This window comes from Piliocolobus tephrosceles, chromosome 15 (assembly GCF_002776525.5).
Source record: "Piliocolobus tephrosceles isolate RC106 chromosome 15, ASM277652v3, whole genome shotgun sequence".
Lineage (NCBI taxonomy): Eukaryota > Metazoa > Chordata > Mammalia > Primates > Cercopithecidae > Piliocolobus > Piliocolobus tephrosceles.
This window is the reverse complement of record NC_045448.1, coordinates 48,330,230-48,355,910: the sequence shown is the minus strand read 5'-3', so window position 1 is coordinate 48,355,910 and position 25,681 is coordinate 48,330,230. Positions and strand designations below refer to the sequence as shown.

General features: G+C 41.0%; 1 long non-coding RNA gene across 1 annotated transcript in view; it reads left to right on the top strand.

Annotated features, from left to right (window-relative positions):
- The window catches only part of LOC111550461, a 102,344-nt gene that overhangs the window by 58,123 nt on the left and 18,540 nt on the right, over positions 1-25,681 (top strand). The window contains exon 2 of the long non-coding RNA XR_002734040.2: positions 24,325-24,475. This is a non-coding gene — a long non-coding RNA (uncharacterized LOC111550461). The remainder of the gene's footprint in view (positions 1-24,324; positions 24,476-25,681) is intronic.

Below are 25,681 nucleotides of genomic sequence, written 5' to 3'. Positions count from 1 at the left end.
GTAACTAGTAACAACCCCTGCGTATTCCTGAGTGACTACTGGGAAGGTGAATGGGAGGTCAGTTTCCCAGGACCATTTACCCAGGTGCACCATAGAAAAGGCTCAGCTTTGTGATTCCCACACTAGTTCAGTACATTAACTCACGGGTCTACCAAAACCACCCGTATCCGAAAGGGGACAGGGTTGGGACTCTGCTGTAGTTAGACTGTAGACATTAGGTCACCTACAGCCGCCAGAGAAGAATACGTTCCTGTGGCACACGTGGGAGAGACGCATAGTTTCTGCCGAGGTAAGGGTTGCCACCAGCCACCCCAGACGGACATAACGTACATTTGCACAAAAGTTGTATTTTTTTCTGGACAGATGTAAAGAGAAACCAATACTGCCTAAAGCAAAATTGTAAAACTGGGAAGTCAGTGAAATTTGCCTTGGGTATCTCCAACCCCTCCTGTTTCCCCTCATTGGCCATGCCCTGGCCTCCCCTCCCCTCTGTTCCCTGCTCCTTCCTCATTCTGAATGGCTTCCTAAGCCTTAGAACACACACACACACACACACACACACACACACACACACACAGGATCTGATCACATCATTATACCTGTCTCTTTCACATTACAGTAGTAACTGCCCCAGGTATTTTTTTCTTTTTATGAACAGTGGAGTGGCTGGGCATGGTGGCTCACGCCTGTAATCCCAGCACTTTGGGAGGCCGAGGTGGGTGGATTACCTGAGGTCAGGAGTTCAAGACCAGCCTGGTCAACATAGTGAAACTTTGTACTAAAAATACAAAAACTAGCTGGGCATGGTGGTGCATGCCTGTGGTCCCAGCTACTCAGGAGGCTGAGGCAGGGGAATCGCTTGAATCCGAGAGGTAGTGGTTGCAGCAAGCCAAGATCGCACCACTGCACTCCAGCCTGGGTGACAGAGGGAGACTCCAACTCAAAAACAAAAACAAAAACAAACAAACAAACAAACAAAAACAAGGGAGTCTTTTCTCGTTTCTAAAAATTATACTGTACTATATCAAAGACCGGCTGACTCCAAATATCAATAAATGACTGAAAGTTTACTTTAGATGTGTTAGATGCTGGTTAGTTCCTTTAGAAGGGGCTTGGATGTGTCAGGTGCTAAGAAGCTACTTCAGAAGGGGCATCCTGGACTTCTCCACTCCCCCAACCTTTACCCCTTACACTCCCATTCCTCTGCTAAAGAGAACACCTCACATTGAAAAGACTTTATGAAGTACTGAGATGGTTTTATATGTTATCTCATTTAATGCTCCCAAGAGTCCTATGAGAGAAGATTATAATTATCCCAATGAAAAGTAATTCCATTTACTGCTTTCCCTAGAAACACCATTGCCTTGGCTCAGTGACATCATACTCTCCAGATTTTCCTCCTCCTCCCTCACTGCTCCTTCTCAGGACCTTTTCTGGCTCCATTTCTCCCTGCCTCTTTAACACTGAGGTTCCTTAGGACATGCCCCAGAGTTGTGCTACACAAATCCTAGGCCATCTCATTCATCCAGGAACTTTAATTGCAGCATGCGTGTCTAGACTCACCGAGAACTTCTGAGCCCAGCCCTCTCTTGGAGCTCCAGGCCTTTACAACACTTGTGCTTGGATATCTCACAGGTCCCTGAAATACCCTATGTCTAAAGCCGAATGCATACTCTAGCCCCACCCACCCACCACTCGCCATCACCACTGAAAAACCTGGCTCTTATTCCTTAATTCTTCTGTCCCCAGCCCACAGTCAATGGTCAAGCCCTGTCTGCTGTTCCCCTCCTCATGGACTCTCATCTTCACTGCTACCATCACCTCCTTACTAGGACTCCTGCAGTTCTCCCTAAATGGTTCCACCACATCCACTGTGTCCTTCTTTAACCCACTCCCTGTAGAATAACCTGAGAAGTTTTTATAAAATACAAATCTCATCAAGCCATACCCCTGCTATAACAGCCAATAGTTGGCCATGGCCCTATAGATATGGCTCCCCAGCTTTAATATGGCCTCTGAGACTCAGGGCAGTATGAGTTCCTGCCCAGCTTTCCAGCCTTATCTCACTCCATTGTCTCTTTCATCTACTCTCCTGCTTCTCTGGCTTCCTTTCAACTTCTTGGAAGTTCAAGGGTCTTGGTACCCCATGATCTTTACATCATCTGTTCTTCTCATCCTCAACTTAATCAGCTAACTCTTAATCATCCTCAACTTAAATGTCACTTCCTCAAGGAGAGCTTCCCTAATTCTTTAGATAAGGTTAACTCCCTTTGGGATGTGCTCTGATGGCACATAATCCTCATCACAATGAAAATGACATATTTAATGTCTGTCTGCTTATCCAGACTGTAAGCACCCCAAGAGTGAATTTTTTTCAGCACTCTATCTTCAGTATCCAGTGCAGTGTGTAACACATGCTTTGTTTTGTGTTGAATTAAGTGGTTTGTCCAAGCCAGGTTGGAAATGTCAAAGTGAAGACTTGAGCCCCAATCTATCTGACTCCAAAGGCCATTTTCCCTATACCTTTTTCCATCACTGTGTATTCCCCTCTTCCCACCACTTCTTAGATGCCCTGGAATGGCAGTCATGTGATCATCCCTTAGAGGAGGTAAATCTCAGCCTCTTGGTTCAGAATCCCCTATATCAATCCTCAAGCATCCCAGGCAAATGTGAAGACCAGGGAGCAGCTGCTCAAGGGCCCCCTAGTGTGGTGGGGTATGTGTTTGTTCTAATGTATGTTCACAAATTCTTTGACAGTCCTCTCTGTGAGAAATGGAGCGTAAGCCCCTTCCTTGAGTGTGGACAGGATTTAGTGACTCAATTCTAAGGAGTAATTTTGTCACAAGTGATGCACTGTAACTTCTGAGACTAGATCATAAGGACAAGCAGCTTCCACTTTGCTCTTGAGATGGGAGAGTTCCCTAGTCCCTGCCTCTTCATTGTTCAGATGCTTCTCTTTTTCTCTTCTCTACCATTCTGCTGTGCTGCTCTGCTCTTCTGCCAGTGGAGTTTGGGGTTTTTATGGGTACAGGATGGGAAGCATGGTGGGCCAGGGTGGTTTAGGAAAAGGCAACATTCAAGCGGGAAAACAGGGATGTAAGTGATTTGGGCCACAGTCTCAGACTTTTCTGCTTAAGGGTGGGGCTTCGCCAGGGACCCTGCCTTTTTCTGCCTTGAATTTCTCTACCTCCTGTACCTGTCACTCTCACTTGGATCATCTCACTCTGGGGAAGTCAGCAGCCATGTCATGAGGACATTTAAGTAGCCCTGTGAAGAGAGGACTACATGGTGAGAAACAGGGGCCTCCTACCAAACAGCCAGCCAGACACTGAGGCCTTCTAGCAACAAGCCATGTGAGTGAGCCATCTCAGAATGAGATCTTCTAGCCCAGTTGAGCCTTCAAATGACTGCAGCCACAACTGATATCTTGACTGTAATCCCGTGAAAGAACTCTGGGCCACAACCACCCTGCTAGGGTGCTTCCAAATTCCTAACCCACAGAAACTAAGAACTAATGCTTGTTGTTTTAAGCTGCTAAGTTTGGGGAGTGTAATTTGTTAGACAGCAGTAAATAACTAATACAGAATTAAAAAGAGAGAAATAGTGGGATTTTACCAAATATGAGAATAGGGCCAGTTTTGGGGAACAGGAGAAAAGAACAGCTATTGTGTAGAAACCCTTTACTTTTCCACGGATGTGGTTACGTTGCACATGACAATGCTGAGGTAGGAGGAGGGGTACCAGGGCAGAAAGGAGCCTGAATTTGAAGTGGGCACCCAAATATGAGCCCCAGACAACCCGAGGTCAATAACAGAAGAGTGGAGGCAAGAACTGTAAGGCCAATGGTGGTATGCAAATGTAGCATCCATAACCAAACACTGAACTACAGAAGGATATCTAGAAGTGGGTGCCAGAAGACCAAACTGCTACAGAATCAGAGACATGTCTGAGATCGCAGCAGAAAGAGAAGAAGTGGAAACAGGGGATTCCGCTGTGGCCTTCTGCCCCAGCTGACTGAGTTTCCACACATTCCATATATGAAGATTTCTTCTCCTAAAGCGTGGTGGAATGAATGCTGGTGGGCCTCACCCTATCGCCTTTACCATCTGAGTGTTGGCTGATAACACTCACACTGCCTGCTGTCTTTGGAGAACAGGCCTGTAACCACCCACCTCCCCAACAGCAGTCCTGGGTCAATGACTCACTGGCAGAGGGCTGGAAGAGCTGGTGCCTTTGCCTTGAGGTGGGACTAATGTTGGTGCAATTTATGCTACAGAGCTTTTCATGGAATTAGACTTGAGGTCGTTTCCAGCTGAGACCAGGTTCTTCCTCTGCTCTTTCCAGCTCCCCTCAGTCCTCTTTCCGAAGAGTGTTCCTGCTATAAATCACGTAAAGAATAATCCCCATTTCAAGAGATGGTTCTAGGGATCCCAATCTCTAACACACCTTAAAGGCATTCCATAGTTTCTGATATGTGTATGTCAGTGTGTATTGCGTGTGTGTCTTTGCGTGTTTGTGTGATTGTGATCATGATGAAGAAAAAATATGTAAAATGAGAAAAAAACAAAATTTACTCTTGCTGAAAGAATCCATGAATCAATAAAGTGAGAAGGCAAAACCTAGCAATTTGGTTAAATGGTTTAAAAGAAATACACATTAGTCATTTCTCTAAATATTTGTTGTAGAACACCTTTTCCCAAAATCTCCTTCCCTGCACGCGTCTGTGTTTGAGTTTTACAAAAGGAAAATTTACGGAAGACTTAGAAGGCAGAAATGAAGCACGACTACCAACCTCTAAAGGTTGTTGTGGTTAGGTGCAATGGGAGACAGATATACAGAGGTGCCGATGTGTCCTAAGTGAGCCTGGCTCTTTCCACTCTGTGTCTAACTCTTCTTCCCAACTGCTGGCTCTGCTGACTGACAGTGGCCTCACACCCACTATCAGATGCAAAGGCAATAGCTCACCATGGATTTCTCCACCAGGCCTCCATCATAGTCCAACTCCAGCATCTGGATGTGCCTGTCTTCCCCAATTCCCTAGCAGGCTCTGACTTGCCCAATCATGCCAGTGTGTCAGGAGGGTTCATTAGTGATTTTCTCGCATCCTCCAACTCCCTTGTTTTGGGCTTTACATCCCGAAATTTCCCCATAATTGTAAAGGATCTTGTTTCTATAATAAATCCTTTATTCCATAATACTTAAGGTGGTTGGCTTCCTTATTTTTATACTTTTACACACACACACACACACACACACACACACACCCTGCTAAAGAGAATGCAACTTTTCTTCATAATAACCAAAAATGTTCTCATATCCTTGCTGAAATGAGACAATCCACAGTTTCATCAGACACTGCATGCAGGATTTTGAGGCAATTTAGTTTCTTCTTTGGTTCAATACAATCGCATGTTAATATTCTACAATCTAGGGACTAAATTTTAAAGTTAAACATCACAGATACACCTATATAAAATAGTGGGAAGAAGAGAGAAGAAAGAACTGGGAATTTGTTTTATACACAACAACTAAAGAAGTATGGATAGAGGCTTCAGTGTATTTTCAAAGATACTCAAACCTTATATTTATCCCATCCCACATACCCTTCTTACAATGTTATTGTCACTCCTCCCACTAATAGATGTAATCTAGGCTTTCCCTCCTTTAATCTGGGTGGGAGTTTATGACTCCTCCAACCAATGAAGTATAAGCAAAGTGATTCTATGTGACTTCCAAGACTAAGTCATAAGAAGGACGCCCTCTCTCTCTTTCTCTCTTTCTCTCTCTCCCCTCCACATGCCGTTGGAACCCAGCTAGTCAAGAGGGAGCATCAATTGCCAGACATATGAGTGAAGAAACCTTCAGATTATTCCAGAAGCCAGCCTTGGTGTCTTGCAGCTGAGGCCTTATTTGTCAGGGAACAGAGATAAGCCTTTCCCACTTTTTCCTATCTTAATTTTTTACCTACAAAAGCCATGAGAAGTAACTAATTACTTTTACTTTAAGCCAGTACATTTTGGGGAAATTTGATACGCAATAATAGTTAACAAATACACAGTCTTATAAGCATGATTTCATCAATAGAGCAAACCAGAATAATGTCCTGAGAGATAATGAGATGGTCAAGGTCCAGTGTAGCAAATATGGTACAGTGACAAAGGTTTATATACAGCTGAGTTAGGACACCAGTGTTGTACAGTTGTCATTGCCAAGTGAAAGCACCTGTCTAAGGTGTTTATATTTCTTGGGCTGGAGAAAATAATGAAAGCATTTAACATATTATTAGCTGTGTTCCAGTTGTCAGTGGTATTGATCTACTCCTATAAGAACACTGCATTTGGGCCGGGCACGGTGGCTCACGCCTGTAATCCCAGCACTTTGGGAGGCCAAGGCGGGAGGATCACGAGATCTGGAGATCAAGACCATCCTGGCCAACATGATGAAACCCCATCTACTAAAAATACATAAAAAATTAGCCAAGCATGGGATGGGTGCCTGTAGTCCCAGCTACTCGGGAGGCTGAGGCAGGAGAATGGCGTGAACCCAGGAGGCAGAGCTTGCAGTGAGCCGAGATCATGCCACTGCACTCCAGCCTGGGCGACAGAGCGAGACTCCATCTCAAAAAAAAAAAAAGAAAAGAAAAAGAACACTGCATTTGGAACAAAAGTTGCCGTGGCGAATACCAACTGATTAAATTTATGATACTCCACTTTCATACTCCAAGACTCAACCATGTTCTCCACTGGCTAAAATGGAGAATAAAATAGGAATATGGTAGGAATTGCCACATCTGTATCTTTCATGTTTTTGAGGATGGCACTGATTTCTGATATTTCCCTCAGAAACATATTCATCCGTCTATGCAATAAATACTTATTGAGCACTTATTATGTGCCAGTCATTGTTCTAGGAGCTGGGGATAGAGCAGTAAACAGGCAAATAAAATATCTGCTCCCAAAGAGACTGCATTCTAGGGAGGGAAACAGACCATATACAAACAAATAATTGTACAATCTATTACCAGGTGTGATAGGTACCATGAGGTAATATTGCTTTTCTGTATTTTGCTAATGAGGAGATGTCCCAAGAACTTATACTTGACCCTTCCTATTGTAATAGTCCATTCTCTATGAGTCAAGGAATCAATGTAAGGATTCTTCTAGTTGCTGAGGTTGTCTAGTTCTGACTGCATTCTGTATGTCTTAGGTAAGGGGAGATAACCATGAGATGAGAGTTTGGGCTCTCACATGACCTATCAGGCGGGCATTGGGTCAAAATTCCACTTAATAACTCTTCCTCATAAGCGTCAATACTAACGTGGTTCTGGACCCCAAAAAGTTAGTGTTTAAGTCTATGGTCATTGTTGAAATGCCCCTAAATGTTTTGAATGTTTCCCTTTCTCTCAATCACACTTATCCAGTAAGTGGCTTCAGATCTCTTGGAGAAGATTGAGGAGGAAGAGTCACGGTATGTTCTTGTGATGTGGGTATAAACTCCTTCCTAAAGCATAGTGAGCCACTCTGTCAGAGGCATGTGAATCAGGACAACTCCATCTTGAATAGGAGCTGGCTAAAATAAGGCTGAAACCTACTGGGCTGCATTCCCCAGCATTCTAAGTCACAGGATGAAATTGAAGGTCGGCACAAGATACAGGTCGTAAAGACCTTGCTGATAAAACAGCCTGCAGTAAACAAGCCAGCTAAAACCCAACAAAAGCAAGATGGCGACAAGAGTGTCCTCTGGTCGTCCTCACTGCTACACTCCCACTGGCGCCATGACAGTTTACAAATGCCACAGCAACATCAGGAAGTTACCTTATATGGTCTAAAAAGGGGAGGCATGAATAATCCACCCCTTGTTTAACATATCACCAAGAAATAACCATAAAAATGGGCAACCAGCCGCCCTCAGAGCTGCTCTGTCTATGGAGTAGCCATTCTTTTATTCCTTTACTTTCTTAATAAACTTGCTTTCACTTTACTCTATGGACTCGCCCTGAATTCTTTCTGGCACGAGATCCAAGAGCCCTCTCTTGGGGTCTGGATCAGGACCCCTTTCCTGTAACATCTTTCTGGCAACCACAGAAGAGACTATACTGTGGAAAGCCCTCACCCAAAGGCTAACTTTAGGTAAGTGGTGGGGTCTGTTAACATCTTTCTGGTGAACCCTGAAGGAGTGATACTGAGGTGACCCCCAACCCAAAGGAAATAGACTGCAGCACTGACTAGATGACTTTGGGTAAGTGGGGTGCATATACCCAGGTAAAGAATGAGACTGGGGTAGATGCCCAACTTAGGGGAGTTAGAGTCTCTCCTAAGACAGAGTGAGTTAGAAGACCCTCTTAATAAAAAGCAAGGACGCTTGACTGGCCTTGGGTTAGAGGCCCAATGTAGGAGGATTAGAGTCTCTTCTAAGACTTAGGGGGTTAAAGTCCCCTCTCATTAAAGTCCCTTTTAGCTAAGAACGGGTTTGGCACTATGGAATGTTAACTGCTGTTCTCTTTGGATTAATCTGCCTTGCACTCTTTGTTGACAGCTGTGGGTGACAGGATTAGGCATGTACAGGATCATGGGACATGGGGAGCTTTCTCCTCCCCACAAAGGGGAAACTTGAGACTTGAGAGTTGATGGGACTACTGGAAAAGATCCTTTCACGACCCAAGTGGCCACCTGAACTTTTCAGTGTCAGCTGCAATGGGTGGTTCTTTCTCTGGCCTCCCGAGTGCCTTGCCTTCCCCACCCTGCCTCAGGCAATGCTTTCCTCTCTCTCTTAAACTTGTTGTGTGAATGGTAAATATCATTGTTTATCTCCTGTAAAGTTTTCATTAGTGGAAGAAAGAACTTGTGAAGCTAATCTTAAACTGTAGTGAATCTGGTGTGCTTTGTGTGCCTGTCTTCCCGTGTTCTATAATGGAGAGGAGTACCTTAGGATAGAATGTGGGCCTAGGACACCTGTAAGCCCACTGTTCAAGATGGCCCAGTAAACTGGTCAGTCATGTCTTTGGGAGTTTGACCTTGTAACCACGTGGCAATCTTGGTTTCTCTCGGTCTCCATCATCACAATGGTGGCCCGGGTTCAGACTTCAATTTCTGCCTTAGAGGATGAGTTCTTTATCTTCCACTGTCTGTGTATTTATATGCGTTGTGTGTTTAATACAAAAGAGCTTTGATTAATTGCTTTAATAATACGAGCTTAAACCAAATATTTTGTCAGAAAAGTTAAAAATATAATGCCTTTTAGTTCATGTGACTTAAGTAATCTTTGGGAAATAAAGATAGTTTTAAAGATTATTGGTAAAATAAAAATGTCTTCAAAAGTGTAAATACTTGGTCTAAATTATGCAGGTAAGATATCAAAGGTACTAAATGCTTTAAGGCCACAAACTGCTTATTTAACTTTTGAGCATTAGATTCTAGATAAGGCTTAGGACATGTGGAGTTAGCCACGCCCGTTGCTGTGCTGGAGTCAGCCCTTATCTGCACTTCTGCCTAGTGTCCTATGCTAGGCTCCATACCTAGTACATAATTAAATTTCTGAACTTACCAAAGTTTTCAACAAAAATAAAAGTCACTAAGAGTTAACACTGTAATGAGACTACCAAAGAAACAACTCTACATGCAAGGTGTGTGAGAAAAGTAGAATGTGTTTTTGGCAAACAAAATTATAAGAACTCTTGGGAATGTGGATTTCTTGCCTAAGTTTAAAGAGTTAAAGGATTGTTTTAAGTGAGACAGGAAAAAATCTAAAGATTTGAATAAATTGTGGAAGGTTTGTGAAAAATTAATTGTAAAAGAAATTCTGTGTGTGAACATATTGGCTAAAATTAAAGGGGCATTATTCAGCTCTTTCATTCAATTCAGTAAATTCAGTAAATTGAACATTGGAATAAAAGCACAACAGGTTTTTCTTAAAGCAAAAACCTGCTTATGATCTGCTCTTTAACAAAAATGTGTAAAGCATTATAAAAGGTTTATGAAAATCTTACCTTATCAAACTGATTAAGATGGAATACATTTGTCTATAAGGTTGCATTAAGAATTGGGTTTGAGATCAATAGTATACTAATGTAAAGGTGAAATTTGGTGTATTTGGTATAAAAGTCTTACAGGAAGCATTGTCAAATATGAAATGGTGTTTGATTTTCTTTGGACTGTATTTGTAAAAATATGTTACTGATATGTGTTCTAAAATTATTTAAAAAACCATAATTCTAATATGATTTAGTGTGTTATTAATAATTATAATTGTTACATAAAATTTTGTATGCCACAGAAACAATCAAATTTGTCAGTTGTGTTTTTGACTGTGGCTGTCCTAAGACATTTTCTCATCCACAGACAATTGTTGTCTTGATTTGGTCCTCTTTCGAAGACAGTTTCATAATCAACTGTAGTACTTCAACAAGTGTACTTAAATGCAGGTTTTCTGATAACTTTGGAAATTGTGACATCAAGATAGAGGAAAAAATTTTCAGGACTCTCACAGAGAGCTGAAATGTTCATAAATACCAAGCAGAACAGGAGTTAACTAAATTAACTGAACCAATAAAAAAGTTGAAGTAATCTTTTTAACTTTTTGCTTAAAATGTTGCTGATCCTAGGCTAGGCATGGTGGCTCAAGCCTGTAATCCCAGCACTTTGGGAGGCCGAGTCAGGCAGATCATGAGGTCAGGAGATTGAGACCATCCTGGCCAATATGGTGAAACCCCGTCTCTACTAAAAATACAAAAACGTAGCCTGGCATGGTGGCGGATGCCTGTAGTCCCAGCTACTTGGGAGGCTGAGGCAGGAGAATGGCAGGAACCCAAGAGGTGGAGCTTGCAGTAAGCCAAGATCATACCACTGCACTCCAGCCTGGGCAACAGAGCATTGTTTTACAGAGTTAAGAAAACTTTTATTTTTATTATTATTATACTTTAAGTTCTAGGGTACATGTGCACAATGTGCAAGTTTGTTACATATGTATATATGTCCCATGTTGGTGTGCTACACCCATTAACTGGTCATTTACATTAGGTATATCTCCTAATACTATCCCTCCCCCGTACTCCCACCCCACGACACACCCCAGTGTGTGGTGTTCCCCACCCCGTGTCCAAGTGTTCTCATTGTTCAGTTCCCACCTATGAGTGAGAACATGCGGTATTTGGTTTTCTGTCCTTGCGATAGTTTGCTGAGAATGATGGTTTCCAGCTTCATCCATGTCCCTAAAGAGGACACAAGCTCATCCTTTTTTATGGCTGCATAGTATTCCATGGTGTATATGTGCCACATTTTCTTAATCCAGTCTGTCACTGATGGACATTTGGGTTGATTCCAAGTCTTTGCTATTGTGAATAGTGCCGCAATGAACATACATGTGCATGTGTCTTTATAGCAGCATGATTTGTAATCCTTTGGGTATATACTCAGTAATGGGATGGCTGGGTCAAATGGTATTTCTAGCTCTGGATCCTTGAGGAATTGCCACACTGTCTTCCACAATGATTGAACTAGTTTACAGTCCCACCAACAGTGTAAAAGTGTTCCTATTTCTCCACATCCTCTCCAGCACCTGTTGTTTCCTGACTTTTTAATGATTGTCATTCTAACTGGTGAAAGATGGTATCTCATTGTAGTTTTGGTTTGCATTTCTCTGATGGCCAGTGATGATGAGCATTTTTTCATGTGTCTGTTGGCTGCATAAATGTCTTCTTTTGAGAAGTGTCTGTTCATATCCTTTGCCCACTTTTTAATGGGGTTGTTTGATTTTTTTTCTTGTACATTTGTTTAAGTTCTTTGTAGATTCTGGATATTAGCCCATTGTCAGATGAGTAGATCACAAAAATTTTATCTCATTCTATAGGTTGCCTGTTCACTCTGATGGTAGTTTATTTGCTGTGCAGAAGCTCTTCAGTTTAACTAGATCCCATTTCTCAATTTTGACTTTGGTTGCCTTTGCTTTTGGTGTTTTAGTCATGAAGTCCTTACCCATGCCTATGTCCTGAATGGTATTGCCTAGGTTTTCTTCTAGAGTTTTTATGGTTTTAGGTCTGACATTTAAGTCTTTAATCCATCTTGAATTAATTTTTGTATAAGGTGTAAGGAAAGGATCCAGTTTCAGATTTCTACGTATGGCCAGCCAGTTTTCCCAGCACCATTTATTACATAGGAAATCCTTTCCCCATTTCTTGTTTTAGTCAGTTTTGTCAAAGATCAGATATTTGTAGATGTGTGGTATTATTTCTGAGGGCTCTGTTCTGTTCCATTGGTCTATATCTCTGTTTTGGTACCAGTACCATGCTGTTTTGGTTACTGTAGCCTTGTAGTATAGTTTGAAGTTAGGTCACGTGATGCCTCCAGCTTTGTTCTTTTGGCTTAGGATTGACTTGGCAATGTGGTCTCTTATTTGATTCCTTATGAACTTTAAAGGAGTTTTTTCCAATTCTGTGAAGAAAGTCATTGGTAACTTGATAGGGTTAGCATTGAATCTATAAATTACCTTGGGTGGTAAGGCCATTTTCACGATATTGATTCTTCCTATCCATGAGCATGGAATGTTCTTCCATTTGTTTGTGTCCTCTTTTATTTAATTGAACAGTGATTTGTAGTTCTCCTTGAAGAGGTCCTTCACATCCCTTGTAAGTTGGATTCCTAGGTAATTTATTTTCTTTGAAGCAATTGCCAATGGGAATTCACTCATGATTTGACTCTCCGTTTGTCTGTTATTGGTGTATAGGAATGCTTGTGATTTTTGCACATTGATTTTGTATCCTGAGACTTTGCTGAAGTGCCTATCAGCTTAAGGAGATTTTGGGCTGAGATGATGGGGTTTTCTAAATATACAATCATGTCATCTGCAAACAGCAACAATTTGACTTCTTCTTTTCCTAATTTAATACTCTTTCTTTCTTTCTCCTTCCTGATTGCCCTGGCCAGAACTTCCAACACTATGTTGAAAAGGAGTGGTGAGAGAGGGCATCCCTGTCTTGTCTTGTGTCAGTTTTCAAAGGGAATGCTTCCAGTTTTTGCCCATTCAGTATGATATAACTGTGGGTTTGTCATAAATAGCTCTTATTATTTTGAGATACATCCCATCAATACCTAATTTATTGAGAGTTTTTAGCATGAAGGGCTGTTGAATTTTTCAAAGGCCTTTCCTGCATCTACTGAGATAATCATGTGGTTTTTGTCCTTGGTTCTGTTTATATGCTAGATTACGTTTATTGATTTGCGTATATTGAACCAGACTTGCATCCCAGGGATGAAGCCCATTTGATCATGTTAGGTAAGCTTTTTGATGTGCTGCTGGATTCAGTTTGCCAGTATTTTACTGAGGATTTTTGCATCGATGTTCATCAGGGATATTGGTCTAAAAATCTCTTTTTTTTTGTTGTGTGTCTGCCAGGCTTTGGTATCAGGATGATGCTGGCTTCATAAAATGAGTTAGGGAGGATTCCCTCTTTTTCTGTTGATTGGTATCAGGATGATGCTGGCTTCATAAAATGAGTTAGGGAGGATTCCCTCTTTTTCTGTTGATTGGAATAGTTTCAGAAGGATTAGTACCAGCTCTTCCTTGTACCTCTGGTAGAATTTGGCTGTGAATCCATATGGTTCTGGACTTTTTTTGGTTGGTAGGCTATTAATTATTGCCTCAATTTCAGAGCCTGTTATTGTCTATTCAGGGATTCAAGTTCTTCCTGGTTTAGTCTTGGGAGGGTGTATGTGTCCAGGAATTTATCCATTTCTTCTAGATTGTCTAGTTTATTTGTTTAGAGGTATTTATAGTATTCTCTGATGGTAGTTTGTATTTCTGTGGGGTCGGTGGTGATATCCCCTTTATCATTTTTTTATTGCATCTATTTGATTCTTCTCTCTTTTCTTCTTGCTAGTGTTCTATCAATTTTGTTGATCTTTTCAAAAAACCAGTTCCTGGATTCATTGAGGTTTTGAAGGGTTTTTTGTGTCTCTATCTCCTTTAGTTCTGCTCTGATCTTAGTTATTTCTTGCCTTCTGCTAGCTTTTGAATGTGTTTGCTCTTGCTTCTCTAGTTCTTTTAATTGTGATGTTAGGGTGTCAATTTTAGATCTCTCCTGCTTCCTCTTGTGGGCATTTAGTGCTATAAATTTCCCTCTACACGCTGCTTTAAATGTGTCCCAGAGATTCTGGTATGTTGTGTCTTTGTTCTCATTGGTTTCAAAGAACATCTTTATTTCTGCCTTCATTTTGTTATGTACCCAGTAGTCATTCAGCAGCAGGTTGTTCAGTTTCCATGTAGTTGAGCGGTTTTCAGTGAGTTTCTTAATTGTGAGTTCTAGTTGGTTGCACTGTGGTCTGAGAGACAGTTTGTTATAATTTCTGTTCTTTTACATTTGCTGAGGAGTGCTTTACTTCCAACTATGTGGTCAATTTTGGAATAAGTGAGATGTAGTGCTGAGTAGAATGTATATTCTGTTGATTTTGGGGTGGAGAGTTCTGTAGATGTCTATTAGGTCCACTTGGTGCAGAGCTGAGTTCAATTCCTGGATATCCTTGTTAACTTTCTGTCTCATTGATCTCTCTAATGTTGACAGTGGGTTGTTAAAGTCTCCCATTATTTTTGTGTGGGAGTCTAAGTCTCTTTGTAGTTCTCTAAGGACTTGCTTTAAGATTCTGGGTGTTCCTGTATTGGGTGCATATACATTTAGGATAGTTAGCTCTTCTTGTTGAATTGATCCCTTTACCATTATGTAAGGGCCTTTTTTGTCTCTTTTGATCTTTGTTGGTTTAAAGTGTGTTTTATCAGAGACTAGGATTGCAACCACTGCCTTTTTTTGTTTTCCATTTGCTTGGTAGATCTTCCTCCATCCCTTTATTTTGAGCCTTTGTGTGCCTCTGTACATGAGATGGGTCTCCTGAATACAGCACACTGATGGGTCTTGACTCTTTATCCAATTTGCCAGTCTGTGTCTTTTAATTGGAGCATTTAGCCCATTTACATTTAAAGTTAATATTGTTATGTGTGAGTTTGATCCTGTCATTATGATGTTAGCTGGTTATTTTGCTCTTTAGTTGATGCAGTTTCTTCCTAGCATCGATGGTCTTTACAATTTGGCATGTTTTTGTAGTGGCTGGTACCAGTTTTTCCTTTCCATGTTTAGTGCTTCCTTCAGAAGCTCTTGTAAGTCAGGCCTGGTGGTGACAAAATCTCTCAGCATTTGCTTGTCTGTAAAGGATTTTATTTCTCCTTCACTTATGAAGCTTAGTTTGGCTGGATATGAGATTCTGGGTTGAAACTTCTTTTCTTTAAAAATGTTGAGTATTGGCCCCCACTCTCTTCTGGTTTGTAGAGTTTCTGCTGAGAGATCCACTGTTAGTCTGATGGGCTTCTGTTTGTGGGTAACCCGACCTTTCTCTCTGGCTGCCTTTAACATTTTTTCCTTCATTTCAACTTTGGTGAATCTGACAGTTGTGTGTCTTGGAGTTGCTCTTCTTGAGAAGTATCTTTGTGGCATTCTCTGTATTTCCTGAATTTAAATGTTGGCCTGTCTTGCTAGGTTGAGGAAGTTCTCCTGGATAATATCCTGACGGATATTTTCCAACTTGGTTCCATTCTCCCTGTCACTTTCAGCTACACCAATCAGATGTAGATTTGGTCTTTTCACATAGTTCCATATTTCTTGGAGGCCTTGTTCATTTCTTTTTACTCTTTTTGTCCCTAAACTTCTCTTCTCACTTTGTTTCATTCATTTGATCTTCAATCACTGATATCCTTTCTTCCTTGATCAAATCAGGTACTGAAGCTTGTGCATGAGTCATGTAGTTCTCATGCCATGGTTTTCAACTCCATCAGGTCATTTAAGGTCTTCTCTATGCTGTTTTTTCTAGTTAGCCATTCATCCAATCTTTTTTCAAGGTTTTTAGCTTCTTTGCAATGGGTTCCAACATCCTCCTTTAGCTTGGAGAAGTTTGTTATTACCAATCGTCTGAAGCCTTCTTTCAATTTGTCAAAGTCATTCTCCATCCAGCTTTGTTCCATTGCTGGCAAGGAGCTGCATTCCTTTGGAGGAGAAGAGGTGCTCTGATTTTTAGAATTTTCAGCTTTTCTGCTCTGGTTTCTCCCTATCTTTGTGGTTTTATTTACCTTTGGTCTTTGATGATGTTGACGTACGATGCGGTTTTGGTGTGGATGTCCTTTCTGTTTGTTATTTTTCCTTCTAACCGTCAGGACCCTCAGCTGCAGGTCTGTTGGAGGTCCACTCAAGACCCTGTTTGCCTGGATATCACCAGTGGAGGCTACAGAACCACAAATATTGCAGAACGGCAAATGTTGCTGTCTGATCGTTCCTCTGGAAGCTTCGTCTCAGAGGGGCACCCAGGCATATGCGGTGTCAGTCGGCCCCTACTTGGAGGTGCCTCCCAGTTAGGCTACTCGGGGATCAGGGACCCACTTGAGGAGGCAGTCTGTCCATTCTCAGATCTCAAACTCCATGCTGGGAGAACCACTACTCTCTTCAAAACTGTCAGACAGGAATGTTTAAGTCTGCAGAAGTTTCTGCTGCCTTTTGTTCAGCTATGCCCTGCCCCCAGAGGTGGGGTCTACAGGGGCAGGCAGGCCTCCTTGAGCTGCGGTGGGCTCCACTCAGTTCAAGCTTCCTGGCCACTTTGTTTACCTGCTCAAGTCTCAGCAATGGCAGGTGCCCCTCCTCCAGCCCCTCTGCCACCTTGCAGTTCGATCTCAGACTGCTGTGCTACCAGTCAGCAAGGCTCCATGGTCATGGGACCCTCTGAAGCAGGTGCAGGAAATAATCTCCTGGTGTGCTGTTTGCTAAGACCTTTGGAAAAGTGCAGTATTAGGGTGAGGGTGACCTGATTTTCCAAGTGCTGTCTGTCATGCCTTCCCTTTGCTAGGAAAGGGAATTCCCTGACCCCTTGCACTTCCTGGGTGAGGTGATGCCTGGCCCTGCTTTGATTCACAGTCCGTGGGCTGCACCCGCTGTCCTGCACCCACTGTCTGACCCGCCCCAGTGAGTTGAACCTGGTACCTCAGTTGGAAATGCAGAAATCACCTGTCTTCTGCATCGCTCACACTGGGAGCTGTAGACTAGAGCTGTTCCTATTCGACCATCTTGGAACCTCCGCCTCAAGAAAACTTTCCTTGTAAGCTATTTAAGCTATTTCAACAATTGAGTAAAGTATACCCCTGTGGACAAAATTTGGAGTGTATTTGTTTCTCCTACCTGCTTTCTCCAGAATTGGAAACTATTTCTAAGTATTCTTAATTCATGGCAATATAGTTATTTGCATAAGTGCAATAAGAATCTGTTTTCTTTTGCAACAGGACACAGTTGGAAAAATTGGTTATTTTATGAAGACTTTGTCTGCAATGGCATGTTTTCCTTTGAGGACTCAAATTTGACTTATAGAGCCAATAAAAGCCCCTTGGGGAACCAGCCTCCTACCTTGCCTAAAACAGTCCCTGTACAAGGTTTCTGACCTGTTTTAAGTAAAGAATGTCACTTTCTAACAGGTCCAGGAGCCCCAGGTTATCTTGGGCCCCCAAGAGGAGAGGAATTTACTCAACTCATAGGTATTTGAGGACACAAACCCACGGCTGGCCTTGGCTTTTAAAGAGTCTTTTCTGAGATTCCTTCTATGAAACAGAGTTCCATCAAAGCCAATTTACAAAAAGTCTACGTGAAAAAATAATTATTCTTGCTGCACTTTATACAAATAATCAGACCAAGTATAATAAAGCAAATCATTCTTACCATAATTTGTCTTTAGTAAAAATGGGAAACTGGAGAGAAAAATTGTGTTTCAAAAACTATGGTACATTTGTTATTAGATTCTAGTCTCATCAGTTGTTTTTAAGATTGTTTCTGCAATTTAGGCTAACCTTGTTTATTCCTGTGAATCAACCAGTGATCTCTGGCTGCTGCTGAGATAGGTAATGTAAAAACCCGGATCAATATTCTAATCCTGGGCACACATTGGAATCTTCTAGCAACCCCATATCAACTTGCTTCCAACAGTTGCCTAGTTCATGGAAAGCCTTCTAATTTAGTTTACCTGGAATAATTTTACTTATTTTGCTGTACTTTTGTGAAATATATTGCTGTTGTACTCTTTGTGTAGGGATGCAGGATAAGCTTACTGAATGTTTTCTTAAATTGGACACATTAATTTTCCGGATATCACCTTTTGTCAGAATTCAGTGTTTTGAATGGCCTTCGCCACACCGACACTTTCTGACTGAGCTCCTCTCTACTCTAAACACAAAAGATCCTAATAATTAGGCAGGAATATAATCGCCCCATTCAGCCTGAAGAAGTTACAGAAGATGGATCTTCATCCCTGTGCAACCCTTAGGATTAAGGGGTCTCCTTTAAAAGGGATGGGGGAAATGTCAGAGGTGTGTAAACCAGAACAACTCCATCTTACATAGGAGCTGGCTAAAATAAGGCTGAAACCTACTGGGCTGCATTCCCAGAGAGTTAAGGCATTCTAAGTCACAGGATGAGATTGAAGGTCGACACAAGATCAGGTCATAAAGACATTGCCGATAAAATAGGCTGCAGTAAAGAAGCCAGCTAAAACCCACCAAAACCAAGATGGTGATGAGAGGGTCCTCTGGTTGTCCTCACTGCTACACTCCCACCAGTGCCATGACAGTTTACAAATGCCATAGCAATATCAGGAAGTTGCCATATAGGGTCTAAAAACGGGAGGCATAAATAATCCACCCCTAGTTTAGCATATCATCAAGAAATAACCATAAAAATGGGCAACCAGTCACCCTCGGGGCTGCTCTGTCTGTGGAGTAGCCATTCTTTATTCCTTTACTTTCTCGATAAACTTACTTTCACTTTACTCTTTTTTGCATGAGTTCCAAGAACCCTCTCTTGGGGTCTGAATTGGGACCTCTTTCCTGTAACAACTTCTTCAGTGAAATAATTCAGCATTGTGAATTGAAAACCAAAAATAAAATTCTAAGCCACCCCCAGCCATCTAAATGGACTTCCTCATCTGCTGGTGTGTTCTAAAATTTAACCTGAAAGACTGGTTCAGGCCATGACGGGAAGTGAGGGTCTGACGTGCCTTTTCATACCCTCCAGCATTAACAACACAGACCTAAAGTCTGATAAGAAACATTTACAATTTATTCTCTCTGAAACCTGCTATCTGGAGGCTTCATCTGCGTAATAAAAGTTTGATCTCCACAACATCTTATAACCTAGACAATTCCTTTCTATGGATAATAACTCAACCAATTGCCAATCAGAAAACTTTTAAATCTACCTGTAACCTGGAAGCTTGGAGTTGTCCTGCCTTTCTGGACTGAACCAATGGATATCTTAAATGTATTTGATTGATGTCTCATGTCTCCCTAAAATGTATAAAGCCAAGCTGCACCCCAACCAACTTGGGCAAATGTTCTCAGGATCTCCTGAGGGCTGTGTCACCGGCCATAGTTACTCATACTTGGCTCAGAATAACTCTCTTCAAATATTTTACAGAGCTTGACCCTTTTCATGGACTGAATTCACCCAGGTAGAAATTGGGTGAAATGCTGTGACTTAATTTGGGAGTAATGAAAATTAGGTATTATTCACCAGACCTATTTTATAAAAAATTGCAAATCAAGTAGGGCTTTAGTAGGCTGCCCTTGCCTTTCAATCCCGGGAATCCCATAAAGAATGAACCAACATCAAAGGTCTCTTTAGAGCAGATCATTCTGATTACCATCTGGCCCAGAGCCTATTCAGGAACCTCACTCACTTTGCCTCTGGCAATTAATTCCAGGACTTGGCCTGTGCTATCCCCCACACCTTTCCATCCCCATCCTTGGTTGATTTAACTTCAATCATTATCTTATATACACTAATTATCTTTACCTATACTACTAATTACTTACTACTAATTAACTTAACCTAGGACAGAAGCCAGAATTTACTAAAGTTCTTGCAAAGAGCTGCAATAACATTGTTAGGAAAGAGCTTTTCTCCAGTTTCTCATCAAATGAACACCTCTCTGCAAAGAACATCACATACTTTTAATCACTCTACCAATACAACTTTTAAGGTAGAGATTTGCTTTAAATTCATGTCAAGGTCATCAAATGAAATTCTGAAGAGCTATCTTGAACATTTTGTAATAATCTATTCTGACTAGAAAGGAGTTTAAGGACCTTTTTAAATTCTTGCAAACACCATTCTCATTTTATTATTTGGGTGAATGTGCCTGGGGCAAACTTTCCTAGTTTAAAAAAAAAAAAAAAAAATCCCTAGCAGATCCTTCAAAGCAACCTGTTTCTTTCCTGCACTGGGTCTACATTTTTCACAAGGTTACTCATCTTTAGAATGTGTTTGCTCTTGGTCTTCCCTAAAGAAATATCTTATTCAGCATTTATTGCTTCTTCCATTCCAGAGTTGGGGAGATGCACTGGCCATATGGAAAGAGAGATCAGTAATTTCTGAGCTTCATGTATAGTACCTTTGAGACGGGCTCAAGATTTAAAGAAATGAGCCAGCTTGGGGTTAATAACTGTGGAGTTGAAAGTGGTTTCATCAGATTGCATTTGAATTTCTAATTCCAGCCCCTTCGCTTTCTCCCTGATTCTCCATTCTCAAATGGCAAGGCTGAGAGAATCCCCAGTGCGTTCCATCTCTTCAGACCTGAAAAACATCATTCAGAGGAATTATCGTTGCATCTCTCTTCACAATTCTGTCCATTTGGAAAAGGGTACAGAGTTCAGGGAGTAAGCTTCAACATGGACGTAAGCCTTTCTCCAACATTTCCAAACACTTCTATTTCTTTCGTGGCTTACTCTCTATTTTGCACTTTTATCTCAGCTCTTGCTGAAGGTTGCTCCTGTCCCCAGATTCATTGCCCCTCACCAAGATGACTCACTAAGAGCTGCTCTGAGGAGCAGCATGGTGGAGTGGAAAGAATGGATTCTGGAGCTATAGCTGCACTCAAACTCTGACTCTGCATTTACTGGCTCTGAAACTTTGACTACATCTCTCGCCTCTGTGAACACCAGTTTCCTCATCTGGAAATGAAGTGCATCAGTCCTACATCAGAGTGTTATTATCAGAATTAGAATAAATATATGTAAATTCAAGGGGATCTCTGAAGAGATAATTCTGACCTTCCAACCACAGGAACACATTTACTATTAGGTCTGACCTTATTTTGCTTTTACCCTTCCTAGTTTCAGCTGGGCCTCAAAAGCAAAAAGGCCAAGATCCAACAAGAAAATCTGTTTCTGCTGTATTCTCTTGGCTGCCTAGGAAGACTCTTTTGGCAGGCTTTCTGGTGATCTGTCCAAGCCTGGGGCCTCTCTTTCCTGGAGTTTCCATCACCTTGTTTAGAGGAGAAGAAATGCTAAGCATCATTATGCAGTGCCTGAGAGGCAGTTGCTCTCTTTCTTAATCTGAAGTCCTTTAGTCCTTTGTTTCCCACTTGGTCTCCCAAAGAGACCAATCTGCACACTGTGGGACATAGAATAATATTTATTACAAGGATGACAATAATAATAGCAGCCTCTATTTATTGCCTGCTTACTATTATCAGACATGAGAGACCAAGAACATTATATATTATCTCAATTATTATATAATAGAAATGGCAAATACTAATGTGGTATAAAAACATTAAAAGGGGTAAAAATGGGTATTTCATATTGATAAAATATACAATCCACCAAGAAACTATATTAGTCATGAACTTCCATGCACTTAACAATATAGTTTCAAAAAATATGAAGAGAAAACATTCTAGCATTTTACAAGAAGAAATTGACAGAATGACTATCATGTTAAAAGTTAACACATTTCCCTATAAACAATATCGAAAACACAAAATTAAGTATAGCAAGAGTTAATAACATGATAACAAGTTACATAGAACTTTGCACTCAACAGAGATTACACATTGTTCAGAAACATATGTAGAAAGAGTTACAACTAACCATGTATTAGGCCATAAAGAAAATGTTCATAAATGAAAAGCATTCATACAAGCATATTTATTTTAAAAAATGCAAAAAACTTAGAAATTAACCACAAAAGGATAGCAAAAAAATTGATTTAATTAGAACATTTAAATGCCTTTTTATAAACGTTTATTGCATGTATCAATCAGGGTTTAATCAAAGATATTGACCCCTTAAGAAATACATAAATGTGTTATAGAGATTTACCTTATGCAGTTGTGGTTGCTGGTTAAATAGTAGTTTCTGTAAGGGTATTGTCATTGCATCTGATGCTGGAGCTGGAAGTCCTCAGGGCAGGCAATCAAGATGTAAAGTAGGGAGAGCAAGAACAAGCTGGAACCCATAAGCACAAGCTTGAGCCAGTAAGACAGGCAAAAACCTGTGTTTGTACTTGTTGCCTCTGACCTTGGTCATGAAGAAGCCAGGGCCCTTTGTCGTGAAACTAAGCACACACACACATACTCCTGGCCCAAGAGTCAGATAAGCTGAAGGAGGATCCAGGGGAAGATAGAGCAGTTCCAGTCCTGGCCACTGCCCACACCAACAAGGAAACAGACAAGATATGTGAGTTTCAAAATGGCTATTGCTTCATTTACAGTCTCCAAATCCCCCAGGGGAATCTCCCTTGTAATACAGCCTAACTGGAAACATTCAAGAAAGGGAATGCTGGGAAATGTAGTTCAGCCTAGTCAAGGCAACACATTACAAAGTCACTTCAGTTTATCCTTTGCAAGTTTGCAGTCATACATATCTCCATAGTTAACCTCCAAATAAAGGAAAGAATAAAGTCATGCTTCTGCCTAACGTAATACAATTATCACCATGCAACCAAAAATATGGTCACCCAGGGGTCAGAGACTTTTTCTTAAAGAGCCAGATAGCAAATATTTTAGGTTTTATAGGTCACATGGTTTCTGTTGCAACTATTGAATGCTAGCATTGTATCATGAAAGCAGCCATAGAAAATGCACAAGTGAATGAATATGACTGTGTTCCAAGAAAAACTTATTTATAAAAATAGATGACCAGCCCATGAACCATAGTTTGTTGAGTCTTGCATTAATTCTTTTATCAAAAGAGAATAAAAAGTCCTCTTTTTTATTTGGGTGATCTTTTATTCTTCTCCTAACTGATTCACATGTCACCTTTTGACATCTTGTAACTTAAGTATTGAGAAAAAAGTTAACTTAGTATATGTTATATTAGATAAGATGAGAAGGAAGGAAGAAAACAAAAATATTTGGTTAATATATACATAATATGCACATCTAAGTAAGTATTCACAACTATTATAGTCCTTTTTTCTGCAATGGTCATGTGGTCATAGCTGGTATTTATAACTGCCTTCTTCTACTATGCATTCATATTTCCTTATCAAGCCCCGTAACTAGTCACAGTTCCTTATCTGTTTCCAAATATATTCCTAAAAGGTCTGGACCATTAACAGTTCTGCTTGAATTGGAGGTTGTTGTAGTTTTACACTGACTTAATAATCACAAACTATAAGTATACTAAAAGTTCCCTAGAGGGTCTCCTGCATTCTAGATAGAGCCGTTCATTCCATGGTAACAACTTAATTTTCCCTTGATAGTCAAGGTCAGTCAACACAACCAGTGTAGTAACCCCTTTGTTGATATGCTGTTGATTCAGTGGCATTAAGAGCTCAAAGTGGCCAAGTGGCAGTCTTCTCAACTGTGAGTTCAATGGAATCACTGTGTCCCTGGTAGAAGCATTTCTTCCTTTGGAACTAAGACTTCCAGAGCAGTAGAGCCTAAAATTGTGGGGATGAAAAAACAAATTGTGCTAGTGGATCACTAGGGATGATCATGAGAACAACAACTTCCATTTCTACCTTTTGCTTCCTAGACTTGCGAAGCTTGCTATGGTAGAAATAGCACTATAGAATGGATATTGATTTAGAACATTAACCACAACCTGAAGGACTTTGACCCAGTCCCACAAGGTGATGCCACCCAGCTAGTGCCATAACTGAGCCTTTAAAAGACTATTTTACCATTTTAACACATCAATTGCTTCAGAATAATGGGTAACATGGTACAACTAGTGAATTCGATGAGCATGAGTCCATTGCTTCACTTCATTTGCTGTGAAGTGAGCTTCTTGGTTAACAGTGATGCCTTTTAGATAAAGTGTTATGACAGTTCAAAATGATAGTTTTGGCAGAAGCATTTCAAGCAGAAAACGCAATTCCATATTGAGTAAGAACAAAGTGCTATCCCTTCTGTGATGGAAACAGACCAATGTAATCAACCTGCCACCAGGTAGCTGGCTGATCACCCCAAAGAATAGTGCCATATTGGGGGCTGGCATTGGTCTCTGCCTTTAACAGAGATTGTGTGCAAACAGGCCCTGGTGAGTGAAAGTTCGTGATGCTGAAGCCCAGAATAACCCTCATTTGTTCATGAACCCTATGGACGACAACAGGAGTGACTGGAGAAGGCTGCCTGACATCCATAGAACAGATCATCAAAATCCTTCTTTACTGAGTCATCCTTTGGTGAGTACTCATGTGGGACACAAATGTCTTCATATTCTGTGTCCATTTGCAGAGATCTATTAACGTATCTCTTCTCCACGTATCAGTTTTCCAATTGTGCCTTCCAAGTCCCTGACCATCCAGCCAAACCATTAGCCACGCCCATGAACTAATATAGACTCATATGTCTAGCCATCTCTCATCCTAGGCAAAATGAACACCATGTGTCCTGTTCAAAATCCCACCTACAGAAAAGATTTCCCTTTAATACAGTCTTTCAGGGCTGTCCCAGTGGGATTATAGTGTTACAGCTATCCACTTCCAGGTGGTACTTAAATATCATGAAGAATGGACTGTAAACATACCTCAAGTGTTTTCTTCCTCAGTCAACTGATCATGGGAACTCCCTGTGAGGCCATAAGTGTGGCTGAGAGAAAGAAGCAAATGTAGCATCAGTAGAAGACATGGGCATCTGAGCTACTTCCTCGTGCAAATTACTTGTGCCTCCAAGACCTGCTTAAATTCAATCTTATTGAAATCACTTCCGTTTGATAATGGAGTGCTTCTGTCTATGTCCAACTTTATGGCTTAGTAGGGCAGACAATACCCACAATAGGCAGCTCAGGCCACATGGTAACTTTGTAGCTCAAGGTCACATATTCAGCCTCTGAAGCCCAGGAGCAAGTCAAAAGCTGTTTCTCAAAAGGAAAATAGTCACCCCCTGAGAATGGTATGGCTTTACTAAAAAATTCTAAGGGTCTCTGCTGTGATTCATCTATAGCAGCCAACCAAAAGCTCCCAACAGACTCTCTATGAACCACTAATACTATAAGTACCTTCAGGTCTTCTGAATCACATGATCCAGTCGGCAGAACAACTTGCATGCCAGCTTGGGCTGTTGTAGGGCTTACTCTTACTCTGGGACCTATATGAAACAGACAGCTTTTCAGGTCACTAAGTAAATGAGTAAAAGTAGTATGTGCAAATGAGAAATATATTGCCTTCAAATGCCAGAGACACAGTAGGCGTCATGCCTCTTTCTTAATAGTAACCAAAGCTTAATGCAGCAATTTGACCTTCACTGACGAAGAGAAATCCCTTCATATATCAGATAATTGAACCCCTAGAAATTTCACCAAAGTAGCAGATCCTCGAATTTCGGTGGGATTTATCTTCTGCACTCTCTGGCATCCAAAATGTCTTATTGATGTGTCTAAAGTAAGTAGT